General features: G+C 42.5%; 1 protein-coding gene and 2 long non-coding RNA genes across 5 annotated transcripts in view; 1 reads left to right on the top strand and 2 right to left on the bottom strand.

The window, feature by feature from the left end:
* KCND2 (potassium voltage-gated channel subfamily D member 2) overlaps positions 1 to 21187 on the bottom strand; it is a 506409-nt gene that overhangs the window by 84398 nt on the left and 400824 nt on the right. The window lies entirely within an intron of this gene.
* LOC128326633 (uncharacterized) overlaps positions 1 to 21187 on the bottom strand; it is a 48225-nt gene that overhangs the window by 23891 nt on the left and 3147 nt on the right. The window lies entirely within an intron of this gene.
* Positions 1424 to 21187, top strand: part of LOC128326630 (uncharacterized) — a 42216-nt gene continuing 22452 nt past the window's right edge. The window contains exons 1-2 of the long non-coding RNA XR_008308159.1: positions 1424 to 4880; positions 7037 to 7136. This is a non-coding gene — a long non-coding RNA (uncharacterized LOC128326630). The remainder of the gene's footprint in view (positions 4881 to 7036; positions 7137 to 21187) is intronic.

Consider the following 21187-nt stretch of genomic DNA (forward strand, 5'->3'; position numbering starts at 1 on the left):
GCTGCCACCTTTGCCATCCCCAGCATCCCTGCTGCTTCAAAATTAAAAGTAAAAGTCTCCCCCACATTATTTCTCTATCTCCCCACCCCCCACTGCATTACTATAGGGAATGCCCTTTACTGTAAAGAGGAATCCTTGCTGGATTTCCCTTTACAAGTATACCTCTGAACCAGTCCACAAACTGGTTCTTAGAACCAGGACCAGTCTGGTTCAAACCATCTCCCTTTGGGGGGCTGGTTTGTTTCGAACACGGACCACGCGAACCAGGCCAGTTGGAGTCGTACAGCAGTTCAAATTGAGCCACTTCATACATCCCTAGCACCTAACTCACTCTTGTTGTATTCTATCTAGTAATCTTTTCTATTGTGTGAGGGAAGCAGCTATAAAACACCTCCTACTGTACATTTGTACAGTATTTAGCATAACAAAGCCATAATCTTGGTCAAAACCTTCAGGCTCTGTTTCCAATAATATTTTTATTGTGAAAAGTGCCTGAAGGCTTTGACCAAGATTAAGGCTCCATTATGCTAAAAGTTTTAAACAATGTTAAAAAAGATTAATTAGATTCAGTAAAATAAAAAGAAGAAGAACTGGAATTCATCCCATAGAATACCTTATCGAAAGCTGCTAAAGTAGACAGGATGTCTACCTAATATCAATATGCAAGCTTCAAGATCTTCAGTTCTATTCAGAGTCATACCAGTGCCTTTCTAAAAATAACTAAAAGTAGCCTGTGTCTAGTAGCCTGAGGCTATGGAAATACTGACTGGGCTAATAGTGTTTCTGAATTTTTGCCCCATTGTTTCTGCTCCAGGCGACTTTCCTAGCAATATTATTAAATGACACTTGGTATGTGACATGGTAGCTGTGCCTCTTTTTAAAAGGATTAGCTGATTCTTATTGGTTTTATTTTTAATTTAATTTTAAGCTCCCTCTTCTCAGTTTAGCAGCAGTGTTCAGTTTACAGCAACTTGGGGTCTACAGAAGAGACTTTTCCCCTGCAGGATGTGATATTTAAAGCAACTGCAAAACTATTGGGCATATTTTCCATTACAACCATTTATTACTCTTAATCAATTTCAAATAAGTCTAATCCATAGAAAAGCCAATTAAAGCTATAGTTCACTGATCACTGAACACCAGATTTTTTCAGCAGGCTGAGAGTTAAGGGGACAGCTGCTAGTTTATTTATGTATTTAGACTATTTTGATTGTGGTGTGTTATTGTAACACAAAGTGAGAAAGAATATATTCAATTTTGCCTCCCCTTCAAACAGTGACAAATACATTTTCTTAATTACATTGTTCACCATTTCACTCTGATTGATATATATATATATATATATATATATATATATATATATATATATATATATATATATGCATACTGAGGCTGTTCTCGCACTCAGGCAAAACTAGGCTAACAAAGCCGAGCCTGCTTTTGCCTGTGTATGAAAACTGCCGGGATTGTGTGAAATCCCAGCAGTTCCTCAGCAGCAAACCCGCCTCTGGAGCCACCCTCTAAAATGGGGTTAAGAGAGCAAGCACTCTCTTAACCCCATTTTTCTGATTGTTTGCTAGTCCCAGCTGCTTTCAGCTGGGGCTGGCAGATGGCGGGGCTCCTGGCTGGCTTCAGGGACCGAGGGGGATCCCCATAATGTTCACGAGGTGCATTATGTGAGTTCTGTGGGGGGCCAGGCGACATGGAGTGATGCATCCTGGCACCCCGACCCTTCGAGCTACTGGCAGCAGCCAGCAATCATCTGGGCGGGCAATTCTCCTGCCCAACAAATAGGAACAGATCGTCTGCAAGGAGGTAAGATTTTTAAGGCTTCTCCCTGCTGACCCTGTAGCCCTTTCTCACCGATTGTGAGAAAGGGCTCACTGTATACCAAAACATTGACAATATGTAAATTTATCAATTTTTTTAATCAGTTGATGGCTCCACTTTTGAAGGCTTCATGCAAAACTGGTAAATGTATCTCTATATTGCATTGCATCTCTGTACTTTCTGATCTAATCTTTTGAATAGCTATATATATTCTGTCCATCACATTTTACTTTCAAAGCTAAACAAAGTACATCCACATGCACATGTTCATTACTCAGTCATTACAACATCAACTGATTACTTACGTGGTAAAGCATTTATTGCAGACCAAATGCTACAGAGAAAGCTTTCATATAACTACAAACACTAATTGTTAATGGAAACAGTTCACATATTCATCTGTGAGCTATCAAGAGTGAAGTCATCAAGTGATGTATATGTAATTGTGAACCTGTTTTCATTATTATCACTGGACCAACAAGAAACTAGGTGCTATCATGCTCTAATTCATCCTCTGGAAAGCATCGGGACTCTCATAATGCTTTGTGGAAATTAAAACACTTTGGTTTCAGTATCTCACTATACAACAAACTATACCAAATAAAATGTGCTTCTTTGGTGACTTCAGATTATACTTCAGATTAATATGAGGATAACAGAAATCTAACCCATTCCTACAGAAAATGGTTGTGCTGTTCTACCTTTGACTTGACAATGTATGGGAACTGAGAACACAAATGATCCTACTTAAGTTGTATGGCTCTTTAATCAATCATATTCCTAATGAGAAATCTCTGCTTCCTATTATTAACTAACATGCCTTGTTCTGTTTCCTATTGTGAGGTTCAGCAGTCAACAGAGCTGTCCAAAATTATTCTTTATTGAAAAACTCTGTTTATTGAAAACCAGTTTCAATAAACAGAGCTTATTTACAATATTTATTTATTTATTCAATAAACAGAGCTTATTTACAAAAGCCCTTTCTGTTGTATTTAGACATGGTAACCTTATTTAATGCCTTTCTGTAGGCATAAGGCAAGGCTGTGATAGCTCACAGCAAGGTGAAGCAAGTCACCTCAAATGGTGGATCTGGGGAAGTGGCAATTTGGAACCACCTCCTCTGCTCACTCACTTCTGCTGTGGAAGGTGGCACCACAGAGCCACCAGCACCCCCCTAGCCAGCCCAACTCTATGGACAGCACCACTCTAGACGACCTTTGTTGGCAGAAATACCTCATCCTCTCCTGCTTGCTCTTTCCTCTCCATCACTTCTACCAATGTCCATCACAGCGGTGCTCTTGCCCACTGCCAACCAGCATAAAAGAGCAGAGGCAATGCAGCAGGAACAATCAAGTAAGCGGGTGTGAATGAATGTGCATGTGGGGGGATGAGGGGCAAAATTTGCAAAATTTCTGATGCCAACATTTCTTGTGCTGCTACTGATTTCAGGCTAGACATCTGCAATGCATTTATTCATGGACTGCCCCTGGTGACTGTATGAAAGCTTAACACAGTAGCTTGCCTCTTGGCAAGTATTAGTTAATGTGAACACATTATATGAGTACTCAGGATGTGCACTAGCTTCCATTAATCTTCCACCACAATAGTTTTACCAGTACCTATTGGCCAAACTAGACTATACACCTATTGTGTGATTTGGGCCTGTGTACTTGATTTTTAAAATGTAAATAGCAGTCATGTGGAGTCATGTGGGGACTTTAACCATTTGCCCCACTATGGTCATTTCCCCCATGGCTGCTATATGACCTGGGTTGGTGTGTGTGTGTGTGTGTGTGAGAAAACATTCCAATTGGAACCCATTTTCCAAGAGCAAGCAGCACATGTGGGGAAGGGATGTCTGAACCTTGGTCAAGCAACACAGCTGGAGGCACAAGTTCTCATACTGAGCTGTTGAACCAGTAAAAGGCTGGAATCAAGTGAAGGTGCTTATAGCCAGGAAAGGTACTATCCCTTCCTCGATCTTCAGGCCCACTCTGCTCTAGAGAAGGTTCCTGAGCTAGCTTCTCCCTCCACTTGAGTAGGTCAGTTGGGAGGGAGGTCTCAGGCTGCTAGGTGTGCACTCCATCTTCAGATTGGGGGCTCAACGCTGGCATGGTGTTGCCTCCACTCCTGGAAACTCAGGGGTGATGGAGCGGGTGCTGTGCCGAGGAAGAGACAGGGACTCCATGGGGAGAACACTGGGTCCCTTGTGCTCCAGGGCTCCTTGAAGGGGGTAACCAGCTGGCTTTTTCAGTTCCAAAGGACTTGGAGGTCAGAATTGGGGATCCCAGTTGGAGCAGGATCCTCTTCTGAAAGGGTCTCCTCTGGGTTGGAGTCTGGATGAACTCTTGCAAGAGAATGGTTGCATTCCAGATCAGGACTGTGAGAGAGAACAAACCAGTCTCCCTCCACCTGCACTACTATGGCCCCAATCCAGATTGGGGGTCCCCACATGGCTGCTGCTTACATTTGAAAAATCCACCACACAGCCCTGAGTCACATGATGCTGTACTGCCTAGTCTGTCCCTACCACCTTCCTGTTTGTAAATTCTCTAAAATGGACCAAAAATATTATTATCTGACATCATGCCAGTCAGTCAAACTTTATTGTATTTAGCCATCACAATAGGCCATCACAATAACATGGAAATGACAACAGGGACAACCCAATGTGCATATCAATTGCTCTAAAATCATAATAAAATATACTTCCAATACAGATCTCTTAATTCTTTTAAAAAACGCAATGGGCTGTTAAGGTTTTTAATTTTTTAACAACCCCGTAGCTTCTTTGCAGCTAAATCAAATAGAGCAATCATATGAGTAATAAATGGCTGGTTATCATCTAGCATTCCCACTAAAATATCTTGGAAACTCTTACCTGAATGTTATTTATTTATTTCTATTTTATTATTTACATTTCTATACCACCCCATACAAAAACCTCCCTGGGTGGTCCAGAAGAAAGGATGAACTAAACCTTCTGCCTGATTGCAACCCAAAATGCATTTCCATTCCACCCACAGGATGCCTAGACATCTCCGTTCAAGGTAGGCCACAGGCATCATCTGGAAGCTAAGTTCAGTGAAGATGTTATGAACCTGGCAGTGGGTTAGGTACTGAAAGTAAAGTGCCAGAGAGTGGAAGATGAGGAATAGGTCTGTAATTAGATCCCTAACTCTGAGGGATCCAGTGCAGCTTTCTTCAAAAGTGGTCTAATAACAGCCTCCTTAAGTCAAGGAGGCATCCTGCCCTCCCTCAGAGAAGCATATATAATATTTACCAGACGCTTTCTGATAATGTAATTATCAAATGAGATAAGCCAAGCTGGGTAAGGGTCAAGAACAGGTTGTAGGACACACAGTTTGAAACAGTTTGTCCACTTCCTCAAGAGTCACAAACTGAAAATGATCAAATCTAATCTCATAAGAGGAGTTGCTTGACACCTCCACAGTAGACTCTGCAGTAACTGTGGAATCCAACTCGGCCCGAATATGATAAATGTTATCCGCAAAAAGTCATTAAAAATGTCACAGTAAGTAACTGATGGTTTCAAGTTTAAATTCAAGGGAGAGGGGTACATACTAGCTCCCTCACAACCCTAGACAACTCAGCTGGATTTGAGTTTGCAGAAGCAGTGCAGGCAGAAAAGAACTGCTTCTTTGCTGCCCACACTGCCAGAGCATAGCTCTTCAAATGTGCTCTGTGTTGTGCCTGATCAGACTCGCATTGAGTCTTCCTCTACTTGCGCTCTAGTTGTCTATCTTGCCGCTTGAGCTCCCATAGATCATCTGAATACCACAGGGCTGTCTTTAAAGCAAGTCAGAGAGGACACTTAGGAGCTATTGTGTCTACTGCTCTAGTAAGTTTATTATTCTATCTTTGTACTAGAGCATAGACAGAATCATTAGCAGAGCCAACTCTAAACCCTTCCAAGGCTTCTTGGAATCCTATTGGATCCAATGATCTCCTTGGGCAGACCAATCTAATAGTTCCTTCACCCCTGCAGTGGTGGGCTGTAGCTGTATGTTCTACTTTAAACAGATGGTGATCCGTCCATGACAATGGGGAGATGACAGGAGTCCGCACACATGGAGCATCACCTTGATCAGAGCAAAAGACCAAATCGAGCATGTGATTGGCCTCATGTGTCAATCCAGAGACCAAATTCCATTTCCTCCATTGGTCCTGGCATTGCTGTGCCCTTCCTTCTTCTTGTAATTGTGCAATTCAGCACAGTTTAGTAAGACTAATGATTTCCATTCCATTCAGCCTACACTCATAATAAAAGTAAAGCAAATAGATCCTAGCTACAACAGATGGCAACTCAAATTCTGTCCTAATCAAGGCAGATGCTGTTCCTGGGGATTGTCTTTATATATACACCATAGAGCATATGACAAAGGCACATTGTGGACATCATGACATTTCTCCTCTCAGGAGACTCACCAAAGTCAAGTTTTGGTAGTGCTTATTTGGGTGGGCGGGCTGGCTGTTCCTGGCTGGGATCAAGCCATTTTTAGATAATTATTGGTATATAAATAGTAATATACTATTTTTGTTATATACTATTATATATTTATATAGTATAGTTATATACTATATAGTATAGTTATATACTATTCTTGTTATATAAATAGGTTACACTTGTCTAACCTAATAATGGAATGGGGTAAAAAAATGCAATAGGTATGGTATAATTATAACCTATAACAATTGTTCTGCTCTTGCATTATTTAAGCCTTGATATGAAAGCACTTCAGATCTCAGATTTTTTAAAAAGAGTCTTATATAGAAATAACTATTTAACGGTGCCATCAATGTTCCCTAGAAAGAGGCACAATTGTATGCAGGCCTTGATTTGGATGACAATGTCAGACAATTGATGTAAAGTCAGAAGATTCTCCAGGAGAGCATTTCATCCATTTCAGAGATGGATTTTTTTAAAACTTTGCTTCCTTTATGAATGCATGAATGTTTTCACTTTCATGCCTGGTTAGCTGCTTACCTGGGTACCAGTGACGGCATGTTCTGCTCTTTGCACAGAATGAATGTCTTTGCATGCTTGCTTGAACTAGGGAATGTTTTTCTAAGGCTGATGAATCATTAAGGGAAAATGTCCACTAATTTAGTGCCAAGAGGAAACAGGTTAATAATAACACACATTGTCCTGAAATAATCTGCTATTTTTTCCCTCTGGAAATAGGGAATTATTCTATGTCATCTGAAGCACCAAAACATTTAACTAGGGATGTGGAAAATGGCCATGAATATGAGTCCAGAGAGCAACCATGAGTGATGAGCAGGTATATAGCAAGGTGCCTTTCAGAGCAAATTGCTGCAAATGACTCAGACAAGTGAACCAAATAAAACATTAAAGGGACAGCGAAACAAGCAAATCTAGAGCCACCAGCTTGTCAGATCTTGGGAATAGGCTGGGAATGTGTGGGAATTCTTCCCTGATCTCAAATCAGGAAATCAACCCTACCCAGGGACGGGCCTTCTCTGCTGCTGCCCCAAAGCTATGGAACACACTCCCTGCCGAAATAAGAGCCTCCCCATCTCTGACAACTTTTTAAAAGTATTTAACGATGCATACATTCACCCAGGCTTTTAATTAAATATTGTTTTAATCATTTTAACATTGTTTTAAAATGTTGCTTTAAAATTTAAATTATTGTAATGTTTTAACTACTTCTGTATCATTTATTTTGTTTTAACTAATATTTTAACTTTTTTGTTTTTGTTTGCTTTGTTGTAAACTACCCAGAGATATGAGTTTTGGGTGGTATAAAATATATAAAATAAATAAAATAAAAATAGAGATCAGTCAGACCTTGATCATGGACAAAATGTATTCATGGAGTCTTTTAACTAGATATGTTATTGGGGTGCAACTCCATATCATTCAATACACTTATCGTGGCCCTTGGAGGTGGATGTTAGCTCATGGTTCCTGCTTCTCCTCCAGCAGTACTGCCAGCTGCCAGTGACAGTTGTCAGAAAAGGTGCTGCAGAATGGGCCGGGGTGAGAGGGAAATAGAGCTCAGTCCTAGATGTGATGAAGTGCCGGAAGCCCTCTGCGTGATGTGATGGAGTGCCTCTGCCCAGGAGGGAAATATATGTTAACTCTGACATCCTTGTAGTAGCAACTCAGAAACATGGACTGACTATGTTATGTGATAATTGCAATCACCATATGTAAAGCATTGATGTTGGGATGTTGGTTTTATGAATGACTTCCACACACAAGGCAGCAATGAGAGAACAAACATTAGCCTAATTAAGGATCACCAGTCTTTTAGCATCTTTAATTTGTGTACTAGGATTTGTTGTGTTTTTATTGTTTTAGCCATCAGTGTAAGCCATCTAGGAAGTTTTATTATAAAGTAAAGGAGGTATATCAAATGTTATAAATAAAGCAGGGGCAGAACCACCATTGCATGGGGTCCCCCCCCAAGAACCTGGGTGTGACAAGTAAGCCAGCTGGTGCCGCATTTGCTGCACAGCCGGCAGCACCTCTCCCTGCTTTCAAGCTTGTTTTTGAAAAGCGTCTGCCAGAACAGGCTCCTACCCTGGTGGGGAACACAGCTCTCTGCTTTTGCAAGCTGGGAGAGGTGCTACTGGCCACGCTGCAAATATGGTGCCGGCCGAAGTTTACTTGCAAATGGGGCAGGCGGCACCATTTGCTAATGTGGCCATTCCCCTGCATGTCAGATGCAGGTGCGTCTGACGTCAGATGAAGGGGATGTGGCTTGGACGGTGGCAGGCTGGACAGGGGCCGCTGGTGTCCTCGTTCTACCACTGAAATAAAGTAGTGGATTGATATCAATCCATGCCACAGCACAATGGTGTTTATGGCAGGTCTAAAGGGCAGGGTGGTGGGGGACGGACTGCAATATTAAGCAGTTAATGTTGCCCAAATAATGTGGCTAACTTTAAAAGAACAGTAAAGATCCTAGTGTTTTTGTGCGGACTGTACACGTATCTAAATACTAATGCGAATGTCAGCTGTGTTCTGGCTAAGGTCAGATCATGGTAACCGCCTGCAAGTTAATATGCAAGCATTGTTATGAAGTTTAAATATAGTGCTCTTTGACAGAGTGCATATGTGCCACATAGATAAGGCTCACTTTCAGTAAATGGAGCTGAGGATGAGGGAGAGTCCGTTTCAGTTCACTAAAGCTATCTATTGCCCTGACAGTTCAACAAAAGGAAAAGATGGTTCACAAATTGATGATTATGCCCTTGGTTAAGGAGATAATGGAACCATGATTACAGTATATGGAGCACTGATTAGTTTCATGCATCCAGAAATAATGCTTCTAAAAATATTTCTGAATGGCCCTATGCATCATCAGAAGCTGCTTTTTTTTTTTTTTTTTGGCAACATGGCTACCTGAAAGGCAAAGGGGAGACTTTGCTCAAGGTTACCAAGGTGACATGAATAAAGGAATGGTTGGGTTTCTCTAAAAATGATCTTAGATCTATTGGTGTTGTCTCTTGCATAAAGCAGAATGATCCCTATATAGAAAGAACATTTATGGTGCAAAGGTGAAAATGTGTTAGTTGGATATACTTGGGAGAGGGGAAGCACTGCTGGAATTCCTATTCACCTCACAAAGAGATTTCTACAGAAACTCATGAACTTGCATAGAACCACACCCCAAATGTGCAGCAATACAGCTCTGAAACACTGCACCCTGAGCCTCCTGTGGACTCCTAAGCAAGCTCTGATAGTCCTCTGAAGAGGCGGTTGCATTAGCAGCACTTCTGCAGGTTTGACCATTTGCGATAATGGGGGAAACTGCAAAAGTGCTGCTAGCACAACTGCCCCTCCAGACCAGTGTCAAGGTTTGCTTAGAAGTCTGCAGGGCAATATATATCCTGCAGATTTATTTATTTTATTATTAACATTATTTATTATTAATATTTATCATCATCATTATTATTACTATTATTTATTCAATTTATATAGCACTCTTCCTAAAGTAGCTCAGTGGTATGATATATAATGATATATAATATCATACCTTACATTTAATCGAGGCCTTTATTTATTTATTTATTAGATCTATATGCCACCTCTCTTTCAAAACTTGGAACTTAAGGCACTGTACAATGAAGATAAAGCAATTAAAATTGTAATTACAGTAGAACACGAACATCATAGCCAACCATTTAAAGCCAACAATACACCAACCAGACATGGGAGGCAGCTAAAATAAAATAAAATAAAATAATACCTGCAGCAGACCAAAAACCCAAGACCACAAATATTTCATATTAAAAATGCTAAATGAAATAAAAGTGTATTAACTTGTCTACAAAAGGCCAACAAAATGGGGCCTGGCAAACCTCAAGGGGGAAGGAATTTCAATATATAAGACAAGAAGAGTTTGTTATCTGACCACTGATTAGAAACCAATAGAAGTGATGCTTGGGGACCTATAGTTGTTGGTCACATGCACATCTGGAGTTGTTCAATTACTACTGCAGGTGATCACCACTAAGGAGAGGGCGCCACACCAGTTCCTGCCACCCCCACCCCATTGCCCACCTGCCCAGCCCCAGGGCCCCTCAGCCACTTGCCATCCTGCTCGCTTTGCCTCTGGCTCCAGCCTAGGATCGGTATGCTAGGCTCGGAGCAGCCTGCAAACTGCAGAGCTCTTCTCTCCCCGCCTCTCAGCTGATCGGTGGGTGAGCGGGGCTTCCAGAGAGGCCTCCAAGTAGGCCTCCCTGAAGCCTGAATTCAGCAGGCCCCAAGCAAGCCAGGAAGGAGGCAGGAAGAGTTCTCTCCAGCAGACCCTCTGCCATCTAGCATAGCTTTTCCCAGGTAGACTGTGAATTCCTTTTTGTGGTTATCCCCTCCCCCCCACCCCGGGTATATAGGGATTTGCTTGCCATAGGGCTTTGATATGGGGCGGGGAGGAGACTGAGAAGTCTCTGAATATTTAATTTAAAACAGATTGAAAAATTTGCTGGCTTTAAAAACAAAAACTATCTAAAAAGGCCTATAAGTGGCTTGTTTCATGGCACAAAATTACAAAAACTTCTGGAACAAATATTTATTCCTTCATTCCTTCATTTATAAATGCACTTATGTTCAAGTTGTTTTGCAACCCAGAAGGTCTGAGTGAGAACAGTGAAGCATGTGTTGTGCTTTTATTTTATTTTTCTTGTGTGTGAACTGCTCCCCAATAACTTGCAGGGACTTCAGGGTAAATCTGGCCAACATGTGAATGCAGCACCTCCATTCCAGAGGAGATGTGTGTTAAAGCGCTTTAAAAGCCTCGTGTGAAGAACCTGGAATAAAACTTTACTGAATTTGTTCAGAATTCTGAGAAAACAAACATAGGCTCACCCTGCGTGGTTGAAAGTCTCCTTTGCTAATCTGCAGCAAGGAGGGCATTTTAATAATTAGTGTTGCTAGTGTGTGTTCTAGGCATTAAAAGTAGCACAAATATATAGTACTCAATGTATATCACTATATATTGTGAAGTGTGCGTGTGTGTATTCAGTGAAATGTATTTCCAGGCAGCATACTTATTTTGAAATATCAGACTTGAATCCTTGGGGGCCTGGGGTGTGTGGAGGCCCTGGACTTTGAGGGTCTGGGGGCCCATTTTAAAATCTCATCTTGGCCCATTCCAACCTTGCTATGCCCTTGGCGGTCACTATTCATGGGTTTCTGCACAACACCTGCACAGAAGAAACTTCCATGTAGAAAATGTGTCTCTTGTAAATTGACCCTGAATTTTCCATCCATGACTGGGATATCTGAGAGTTAGAGTCAGTAATAAAAGAACAGCACACTGCTTGTGACAGGAAGGGGCAAATGACAATGATTTCTTAGTCTGGCAGGGGCTGGTTTTGGCCCTGGCAGAACTTGGCTGTCTGCTCCTGTTGCAAATGCCTCTGTCTAGTGTGGCAAACTAATGTATCCTCCTCCCTCCTGGTGTCAAAGTAAGCACTAGTGTGGTGAATGCACATATAGCCCATCATGAGGCAACAGTCATCACAAGACAAAGGCTGGCAGGAATCATTCACTGGTTTATAGACACACACACACCCCGCCACCTTCTTCTTCCCCTATTTTGCTAGTGGCTATTTGAGCAGGTGATTCTCTAGGACAAAGTCATGTTTTTTAAAAAGAATGAGATGAGACAGAGAAAATGACACTTGGAATCCTCACATAATTCCTGACTGTTGTTCTAAGTCTTTTACAGAGAATGAGATGGCTCATGTTTTCAGGTTTTGATCAACAACCATGTCTAGATGGTACAGTGTTCCTTTTAACAGAGATTTCCAGATATTGTTGACTACAAGTCCCATCATTCCTGTTTGGACAGGGGCGCAATTTCAGTGCTTGCCCTAGGCGCTATTTTCCCTAGATACGCCTCTGCAGGTGATCCTCTTTACTCACAGTCCCGGATGCACCCACAGTTTCGCATATCCATGACTGGGTCATAGGAAAATGATTTCTAATGTCATTTCCTGCCACTATTTTGTAATGCTGAGCCATTTTGTGGCTTTTTTCTGGAGAGTAAAACCGCAAAAAGGAACAAAAATCAGACAATTTGGAAGCTTTGGGGGAATTGCTGAAAGGTTAAGGATATGGAGAGCAAGGTACTGTGCTTATTTCTGCCCCCCCCTGCTTTTTTGTGATTTCCAGCACACTTCAGTGTGCTTAGAAACCTTGTCCTCCAATCCCCATAGGGTTAAAGTTTCTTTATTCATGGTTTTGTTATTCACAGAAATTGGTGGGAACAGAAACCCCACAAATAACGAAGGCCACCTGTACTATCAACACACTGCTGCTGATCAATGTGTGATGTGCATGTCAGTGGTTGGAAACTCTGGTCATCTCCACTTGTACAAACAGCCTTACTCTTTGCAGCTGAGAATTAGACACTCTGAGGTTGTCAAGTCATCATCCAAGCAGCAGAAAGCATCTTGTTAGTTCATGTGATTACTAATGTACCAGTAACTGTCAAATCACACCACCAGACACTGCTGATAGCAACTTAGAAAGCTCTGACAGTACTAAGACAAGCTTTCAGATTTCCCCTCTGAAAGCACTGTTTGTTTCAATCTTTTTGAGGCTTTTAAAGGACTGTGCAGAAGCTGCTAGAGTGGCTACCTGGGAGAATGAGAAGGATGCTCCAGTGGAGTTGAGAAGCTCCTGAAAGGAACCACATAGCAGCTTTCTGTGCAACAGGTGCCTGGTATGAATGACAAGCTCACTCTTCCAAACACTGTTCTGAAGAACTGGCACCCTTGCCTTCATCAAGGTTGCTGGCATAGGGCAAAGGCCAAAAGCTCCTGAGCAAAGCTTTCATCCATCTTTCCTGGTCCCCAAAATTAATTCTCTTGCCTTTCTCTGGCACAAAATAGTTAGGATGCAGGATGAATCTCGGCTGAGACTCAGAAACCCAAGAGATGGGTGGAACAGCTCTGCAAGGGGGTTCAAAGCCGGACTGGGCTTCTGTACTGTTTAGGGTAATTGAATACAAAAGAGAACAGGGCTTCTGTACTTTTGATAGTTGTGTAGAAGATGGGAATTTGGGTAAAGGCAGATTTGGAGAAAAGTTGCAGAAGCTCAGATCCCCTTTCCAACATACTTTTAATAGTTGGAGATTTTACCAGCATCCTTTTCTGCACAGGGCTGCACAGAGCTTCCTACGTCTATATAATTCATCTATTCATAAAGTACAGAAACCAAGCCCTCTTTTGCATCCTATCTAGGGAAATGAGCTCTCCTGCCAAGAGATATTGACATCATCTTCCATATTTTGTATCTTTTAATGTTAGAGACAAGTTGGAGGGCGGGGGAAGAGAAGGGATAAATTTGTACATAAATTTGTATTTTTAAACATTTAAAATGCATTAGCATTTTGACTCTAAGGCCAAAAAGGCCATGGATAGTGAAATAAATGATAAAATAACCATGAAATCTTTCATGAAGATCATATAGAATTTTGTGTTTCCAATCTGTTTCTGGAAAATAAAATAGCTATTACTGATGGGGCATTTCACTTCTGTTTCTGCAAATACTAGCCCCAGGTTAGTATGCAATCACTGAGTGTTGTGGAACTATATGGTTCCTGCTCTGATGCTTGTTTGAGTTGCTTATGATAACTGCTGTTTTGGGACATGCAAAATTTCTACTACACTGGGCCCAAAGCCTACCCCAGGCTTTGCTCCCTTGTTATCTTCCATCAGGTATTCTGTGCTGCACTAAAAGCCAGCAACAACCTCACATAATCCTTTGTTATGCATTCCTCCTGTTTCAGCTGACAGAATGGCCTCAACAAGTTATATAGCTCCCAGCTATAGAGCATTGTCATACATGATACTTAAAATGGCTCTTCCCTTGGGTATGTAATGCAGATGTAAAACATACATTGGCCAGAATGCAAATTCACATTGCTAATAATAATTGTCCCTCTTAACTGGGCAAAGAGGCATCTTTGAAAGTGGTGGCTCTCTTATATTTAGCAGGAGTTAGCAATTGTCCCTATCCATCACTGCATAGCATCTTTTCCAGTGGCTGTTTTCTGGTATCACCCTTGCATCTTTGCTTTAGACTGTGAGCTCCTTTGGGACAGAGAAACATTCTTTCATATCTTCTGTGATGCAAACAGCTTTTTACACATGGCCACCCATTAGGAATGATTCTTACCCTTCAGAAAAGGGGGTAAAGATGGTGGGAATTAGGCTTTTCATGCACATGTGCATCGAGTACTACCAGAGGCGCTCTTACCCCTGGACTTTGGGGCTGAAGTCCAGGGCCTCGACAGCCCCTGCCTGCCCCCGCCAATCCTCTTTAATCTATCCTGGGTGGTGTGGTTGCCCGGCCAAGCATTATGATGCTTAATTGCCGGGGGGGGGGGCTTTAGAGGCCTTTAGGTCCAGGCTCCAAAATTACCTAGGTGCACCTCTAAGTACTACTTGGGTTGCACATTTAGGTGTACCATGAAAATGAACTGTATTGCATTGCAAACTTGCATTGGGCCAGCTCTCACAATCTGATGAATGTAGTTATGCCACCAAATGTTGGGTGGCGGAGGGAGAAGGAGGCATGCACACTCCCAATTCCTGGTCATCTTCACAGTGAAAGGGATCAAGAACTGATTGTGTGGGAGGGGCCCATTGTGGTTGCTTGGTGCAGACCACTGACACTGGAGACCTTAAAGTAGGGTGCTTGATATTTCATGCCTGTGCCAAGCAACCACCATGGACCCCTCCCACATAATCACTTCTGAGTGTGTAGACAACTGGGAATTGGGAGTGTGCACACCTTCTCCTCTCTCCACCGTGCAACATTCAGCAGCATAACTACAATTGTTGGATTGTGAGAACTGGCCTATTATGCGTTCAACAGATGCTAAGGCTACCCTTGCAGCTGCATTTTGCGAACAAGACCTACTTCTGTTTCTACCAATTTGCTCTTTCCACCGAATCTTCAGATTTTTGTTGTTTTGACTTGCTAGTGTACTAAAGGCTTCTTATTTCCAAACTACAGCATCTGTTAGCCCTGCAATTCATTATATTTTGAAATTGCCTGGGACAAAAGAAGGAAAACTGTTGGGTGGGAAATATAACACAGGCTCTGCTACCATAGCAAATATGTGCACTGGCATTTCCCGAATAGGTGTAAAACATTGATCTGGAGTCATGCTATTTTCTATTTCTCTATTCAGTGTGGAGCCTGCCTTCAAATAAAGTAGATTATGGTCATAAACATTTACAAGATTATAACATAAACTCAACTTTATGGGTGAGGTGTTTTCTTAAAAGCACAACTACTTATTTACAGTGTATTTCAGCTAATGCTACTCCATAAAAGTCAAGGGAAAACAGTTTTCTTCTAACTACTGAAATGTGGAGGAGTGCATTTAATTCTGTACTTCACAGTCAAGCATGCTGGTTTGAACCAGAACGACAATTAAGCACTGTGCAAATGTATACATGGGTTCTAGGATAACAAAGAAAAATCTGAATTATACAGAGTAGTGCTATTGGTTAAGCTTTACTTTCTTCCTATGAGTCAAGACCAAAAGGGCACTTGATAAACTAAGAAGTATTTAATTTCTTAGTATTTATGTAGTTTCATTTATTTTCAGGCCATCAGTGGCTGGAGTTTTGGTTGTTTCACGAGACTATAGAAACATGATAAGAATGATGATTGATCTCAATGAACTTCAAATGTATTCTTTTATTGTACAACTGGCATGATGATAGATAGGCAGCAAAGATATTGATCAGTAGTTTTCATCAACTGAATACAAATGTCATATAATTTCTGGATTCTGGGATTGTGATCTAGAAGAAATTATGTCATTTGTAAAACTTGGAAGTGGAAGGAGAAATGCTGAAGCAGACACTGGAAAAACCACCCACTTGTAAAACTCTGGCTTGAGGATTGCTGGTTGGGTGACTGTAATCTATAAATGGTAGTGTCAAGATTAAATAGTGAAATATGGAAGTGTGTGTGTGAGTGAGAGAGAGCGAGAGAGAAGGCAGGGGCGTAGCTAGGGGAGCCCATGTTTGCCCCTCTCCCAGCGGGCCCTCAGATTGAGAAAGATAATGAAGAAAACAGGGAAGGGTGGAGCTGGAGGGGCCTCAGGAGCTGGGGCCCCTGGGTTCTTTGAACCCATCCTACACGTGTGTGTGTGTGTGTGTGTGTGTGTGTGTGTGTGTGCGTGAGAGAGAGAGAGAGAGAGAGAGAGAGAAGAAACTGGTGGCTTAAATCTTGAACTGCCTCTTTTTAAATTAAAAATGTGCCTCTCCTGGGAGTAAATCCCACTGAACATGGTGGAACTTACTTCTGAGTAAACATGCATCGGTTGTCCACCACTCCTTGTGATGGACATGAACTGCTACTGGGTTGCCACTTTTTACCAAAGTGTTCCCAAAAAATGTTGCTTAGGACTTCCGGAGAAAGGTTTTATAAGCACCATGTATGCTGTACAGCATTGCAGCACTCTCTACTATTCCAGAAAGCCCCTATCCAATGTTCTTAATAATAGGAAGGATCTCTCTCTGAATACAGCAGCTGGAGCACAGCAACACGCTATGATCCAGACTAAAGCAGTGCAGGCATGCATAGGGGGTAGTGTTCCCTGTAACAGGGATTCCTAGATGTTGTTGACTACAACTCCCATAATCCTTAGCTGCAAAGGCCATTGCAGCTGGGGATTATAGGAATTACAGTCAACAACATCTGGGAATCCCTGTTACAGCGAACACGGGGGGGGGGGGGAGATTTTTGTTGATTTCCCATACCCTCTGAAGCACCATGTGCCTCCCAACAATATGTCCTTGAGTGCTGTGTCTGGCCTCAGGGATATATTTTCCATGATGTTTGGACGTCAGAGGGGAAAACTGAAAGTGTGATGGCAGGTGTTTCCATGATTTGGAGACTGGATCACAATGGGATGAGGCAGTGAAATGTATCCATGGAGAATGGATGGAGAGGAGTAGGTGGAACTACAGAGTGTATTGATATTATTATTATTATTATTATTATTATTATACAATAACAATAATTCAATTTCTCTATCAGGCTCTAATTCCTAGATGGAAGGAATTTGAAATTCCTTCCAAAAATGGCTCAGGGAGGTTTACACAGAGAATAAATAAGATGGCTCCCTGTCCCCAAAGGGCTCACAATCTAAAAGAAACATAAGATAGACACCAACAACAGGCACTGGAGGTACTGTGCTGGGGCTGGATAGGGCCAGTTGATATGGGGGTGGAGCTTGAGGTGAGGGATTTTCCAACATAATTTTCTGGGATCAGTCCACTGCATGTGGACTCGACCCTCCACCCTCAGTATACTGCCAGCTCTGAGGTGGGCTCCTGCCCCCTCTCCTGCCCCCCGCACCAGATTGGCTGCCAGTCACCCTTCTCTCTGTTCCTTGTTTCCTTCCCTGCTCTCTTTTTGGGCAAGGACCTGCCTTCTCCAGCAGTGTCCTCTTCATCCATTCTAGTCCTCCACTCTTCCTATGAAAAGGGTAGTGGACTTGTATTCAGGCCTGTAGAGTGCTAGCCTTGAGTGTCTGCGGAGATTCTCTAGGCCAGCATTCTGTTGGCTTCAAGGAAGTGTATTGAGGCCAGCATTCTACTGGCCTCATTAGAGTGGTGACGGTGAGGATGGGGGAGGTGCTGGGCAGGCAGGCATAGTCAGGTAGTGTGGTCCCTTCCCTCTTGGCTCCCTGCTGCCTCTGGGCCTGGTACAGGAGCTTCTTTTCACCCTCCACTCAGTAGTCATGGACTGGGTACAGTGTCCATGGACTGAAAATGCCTGAAGAGAGCTTTTGATTTTATCACTTGCTGTGGTACGTAATCTCTGTATCTCTGGCTGCCCATACACTTCTACTAAAGGCCCAAGGCTACTATTGACAACCTCTCCTGATTTGGCCCTAGATGCCAAATTTAAACTTTATAGGGCCAATAAGAGCTGTATTATGGTACAACACATCCTTGATCAAAAGAAACAATATAAACTACTAATGAAAAGGAAAAAGAAAGCTGCACTTAGGGAAACCTGGGAGTGATTATGGGTCGCCTACAGGACTAATGATACTACCACCTTTTGGAACACTGTATCTGCCTATCCCTCTGGCAGGGTACCTGGGCGAGGCTGTCATATCCTTGCAGATGTGTGGATAACCCATTTTCGGGCTTTATATGGGATGTCTGTCTCTGAAGAAATGCCCTTCTTGCCTCATCTGGAATCTTTACCTACTTGGCCCCCAGTTTCTATCAAGGAGGTCACTTGTTTAGTGACCAACACAAAGTGTGTAAGGCCCCAGGGTTGGACCAGATAGCTTCTGAACTCTTAAAATTGAATGTTGAATAGTGGGCCCTTCTACTTGCAATATTCTTCACTTCTATTGATTGAACTGCTTGTATTCTGGAGGAGTGGGGGTACAGCTGTGATTGATCCTATCTATAAGAAAGGTCAACACTCTGACCCTTCTATTGACCTACAACAGACTAGCTGAGTATTATCAGTAAATTATACTCTAGACATTTATATGTTAAACTCATGGATTGGCTGGAACAGGAGAACATACTAAGGGAGGAACAGGCAGGATTCAGGTCCAGACGGTCGACTCTTGATCAGGCCTTAGTATTACAACACCTGGCTGAAAAGTATTCACCATTGTTTGCAGCCTTTACTGATTTTAAGGCAGTGTTTGACTCCATCTCTAGAGAGCGTTTGTGGAGTAAACTTGCCAATACTTCCATTGCTCGTCGGCTGCTTCTCCTTATTGGAATGCTGCATGAGAACACCTCACTGAGAGTGAGATGCAGTGCCGAAGGACATTTGACCCAGTCTGTACCCACACAGAAGGAAGTAAAACAGGGATATATTTTGGTCCCACTCGTTTTCAACCTTTATATTTATATTCTCTTATCGAGTGTATGGACAATCTGGATTTTCACCCTCCTAAACTAGCCAGTGAATCTACTACAGTATTGCTTTATGTTGATGCACAGTTATTCTATCTAGAACATCCGTTGGCCTGAGAAGAGCTTTACGCAGGCTAGCTCAATACTGTGAAGAGGAGCATTTATCTATAAATGCCTCCAAGTCCAAGATCATGGTTTTTGCTTTTTAAAGAAAACCCAAGAAGCATGTCTGGCAGATTGGTGGGGAGGTCATTGATCAAGTAAGGACTATCTCGGAGTGGTTTTCAGTGAAAATGGCTCTTGGAGGGCCCACTGCGAGCAGGCTTCAATTAGTGCTCAGAAGAGTGCTTTTGCTATTTTAAAGTTTTTCTTCCACAGAGGTAGCCACTGTATACCAGCTGCCATTAAGGTTTATGAGGCTAAAGTGCTTTCACAGTTGCTGTATGGTGCTGCTATTTGTGCTCCGCACACTTTTAAACAAATTATTATTTTATTGTTATTTTTACATTTTATATCCCGCTCTTCCTCCAAGGAGCCCAGAGCTTAAGTTTACAGAGCTTAAGTACTACATACTTAAGTTTCTCCTCACAACAACCCTGTGAAGTAGGTTAGGCTAAGAGAGAAGTGACTGGCCCAGAGTCACCCAGCTAGTATCATGGCTGAATGGGGATTTGAACTCAGGTCTCCCGGGTCCTAGTCTAGCACTCTAACCACTATACCATGCTGGAGATGGTCCAGTCAAAATTTTTGCGTGCTTTATTTTCGGTTCCTAGATGCATGTCCAATGTCATTCTATGGCCTAACAAGAGTGGAGGCCAAGGTGTGGATGTATGTATTTAACTTTTGGATTAAAATTATTTTTTGCCCCAAAGGACTAGCCTCCCTCATTATGGAAGATGGCTTTCAATCTAGCTGGCATAAACAACTCTATGTTATGTTGGGCAAGCATGGCTTCTTCCCTCAATCTTTAATGCCTTTGTGTCTTGATGCTGCTAAAGGGCTTATAAAACAATGTATAGCAGACATTGAAAAGTAGAGCGATTTGGCATGAATCTTTGCAATAAACTTTCTTGGTAGTGTTACAAATTATCCTAAATCAGCCTACTATTTAATGAGCTTAACTACTCTATCCCAGAGAAGGGCTTTCCCCCATGCACAATTTAATGCACTTCCATCCGCTGTTCTGGAGGGCAAGGTATCATGATATCACTATTACCAGCCGGATATCTCCTTGAGGGCAGGGTGTTGAGACTGTGACTCACATTCTTCTACACTGTTCATTTTATAGAGATATTTGTACTTCTATTTTCCCCCTCTTGTCAAATACCCCTCCTAGAACAGATGATGGATATACAGCTTTTTTATTAACTGACCGCTCTACACCTATAACACTTTGCATAACCAAATTTTGTGCGGCTGCATGTAAGATTAGGTTGGAGTTGGTTTAAGTTATCAGTATTATTATGAACTAGCTGATCCAGCACAGACCAACTGTGCCCCTAGTTCTCCCTGTCATCCCCCCATCCCTTCAGCACCAGACCATTCTCCTTTCCCCCACCCTTCAGCCCCAGTCTGTTCTCTTCCTCTTCAGCTCCAGTCCAGTCTCTGTCCATTCTCCAGTCCAGTCTCTGTCCATCCCCCCTATAAGGATGTGCACGGAACCGGCTGGCCCAGTTTGGTTTGAGTCCAGATTGAAACCCCCCTCCGGTTCGGTTCGGTCCAGTCTGTGGGGGCTTGTGAATTTTACTTTTAATCAGAAATTTTTAAAATACCTTTTTCCCCTTCGGGGGAGTTCCTTAGTGTGGCTGGGGAGGGAGAACCTCTGCTGAACCCCACCCCACCCCTGCCAGCCCCCATTATCACCCCCTCTGGCATGTTCGGCCAGTTCTTCGGTCGGTTCAGGCCTCCGTAGTTCAGCGCGGCACCCAAA

This window comes from Hemicordylus capensis, chromosome 5, assembly GCF_027244095.1.
Source record: "Hemicordylus capensis ecotype Gifberg chromosome 5, rHemCap1.1.pri, whole genome shotgun sequence".
In the NCBI taxonomy this organism is placed as follows: domain Eukaryota; kingdom Metazoa; phylum Chordata; class Lepidosauria; order Squamata; family Cordylidae; genus Hemicordylus; species Hemicordylus capensis.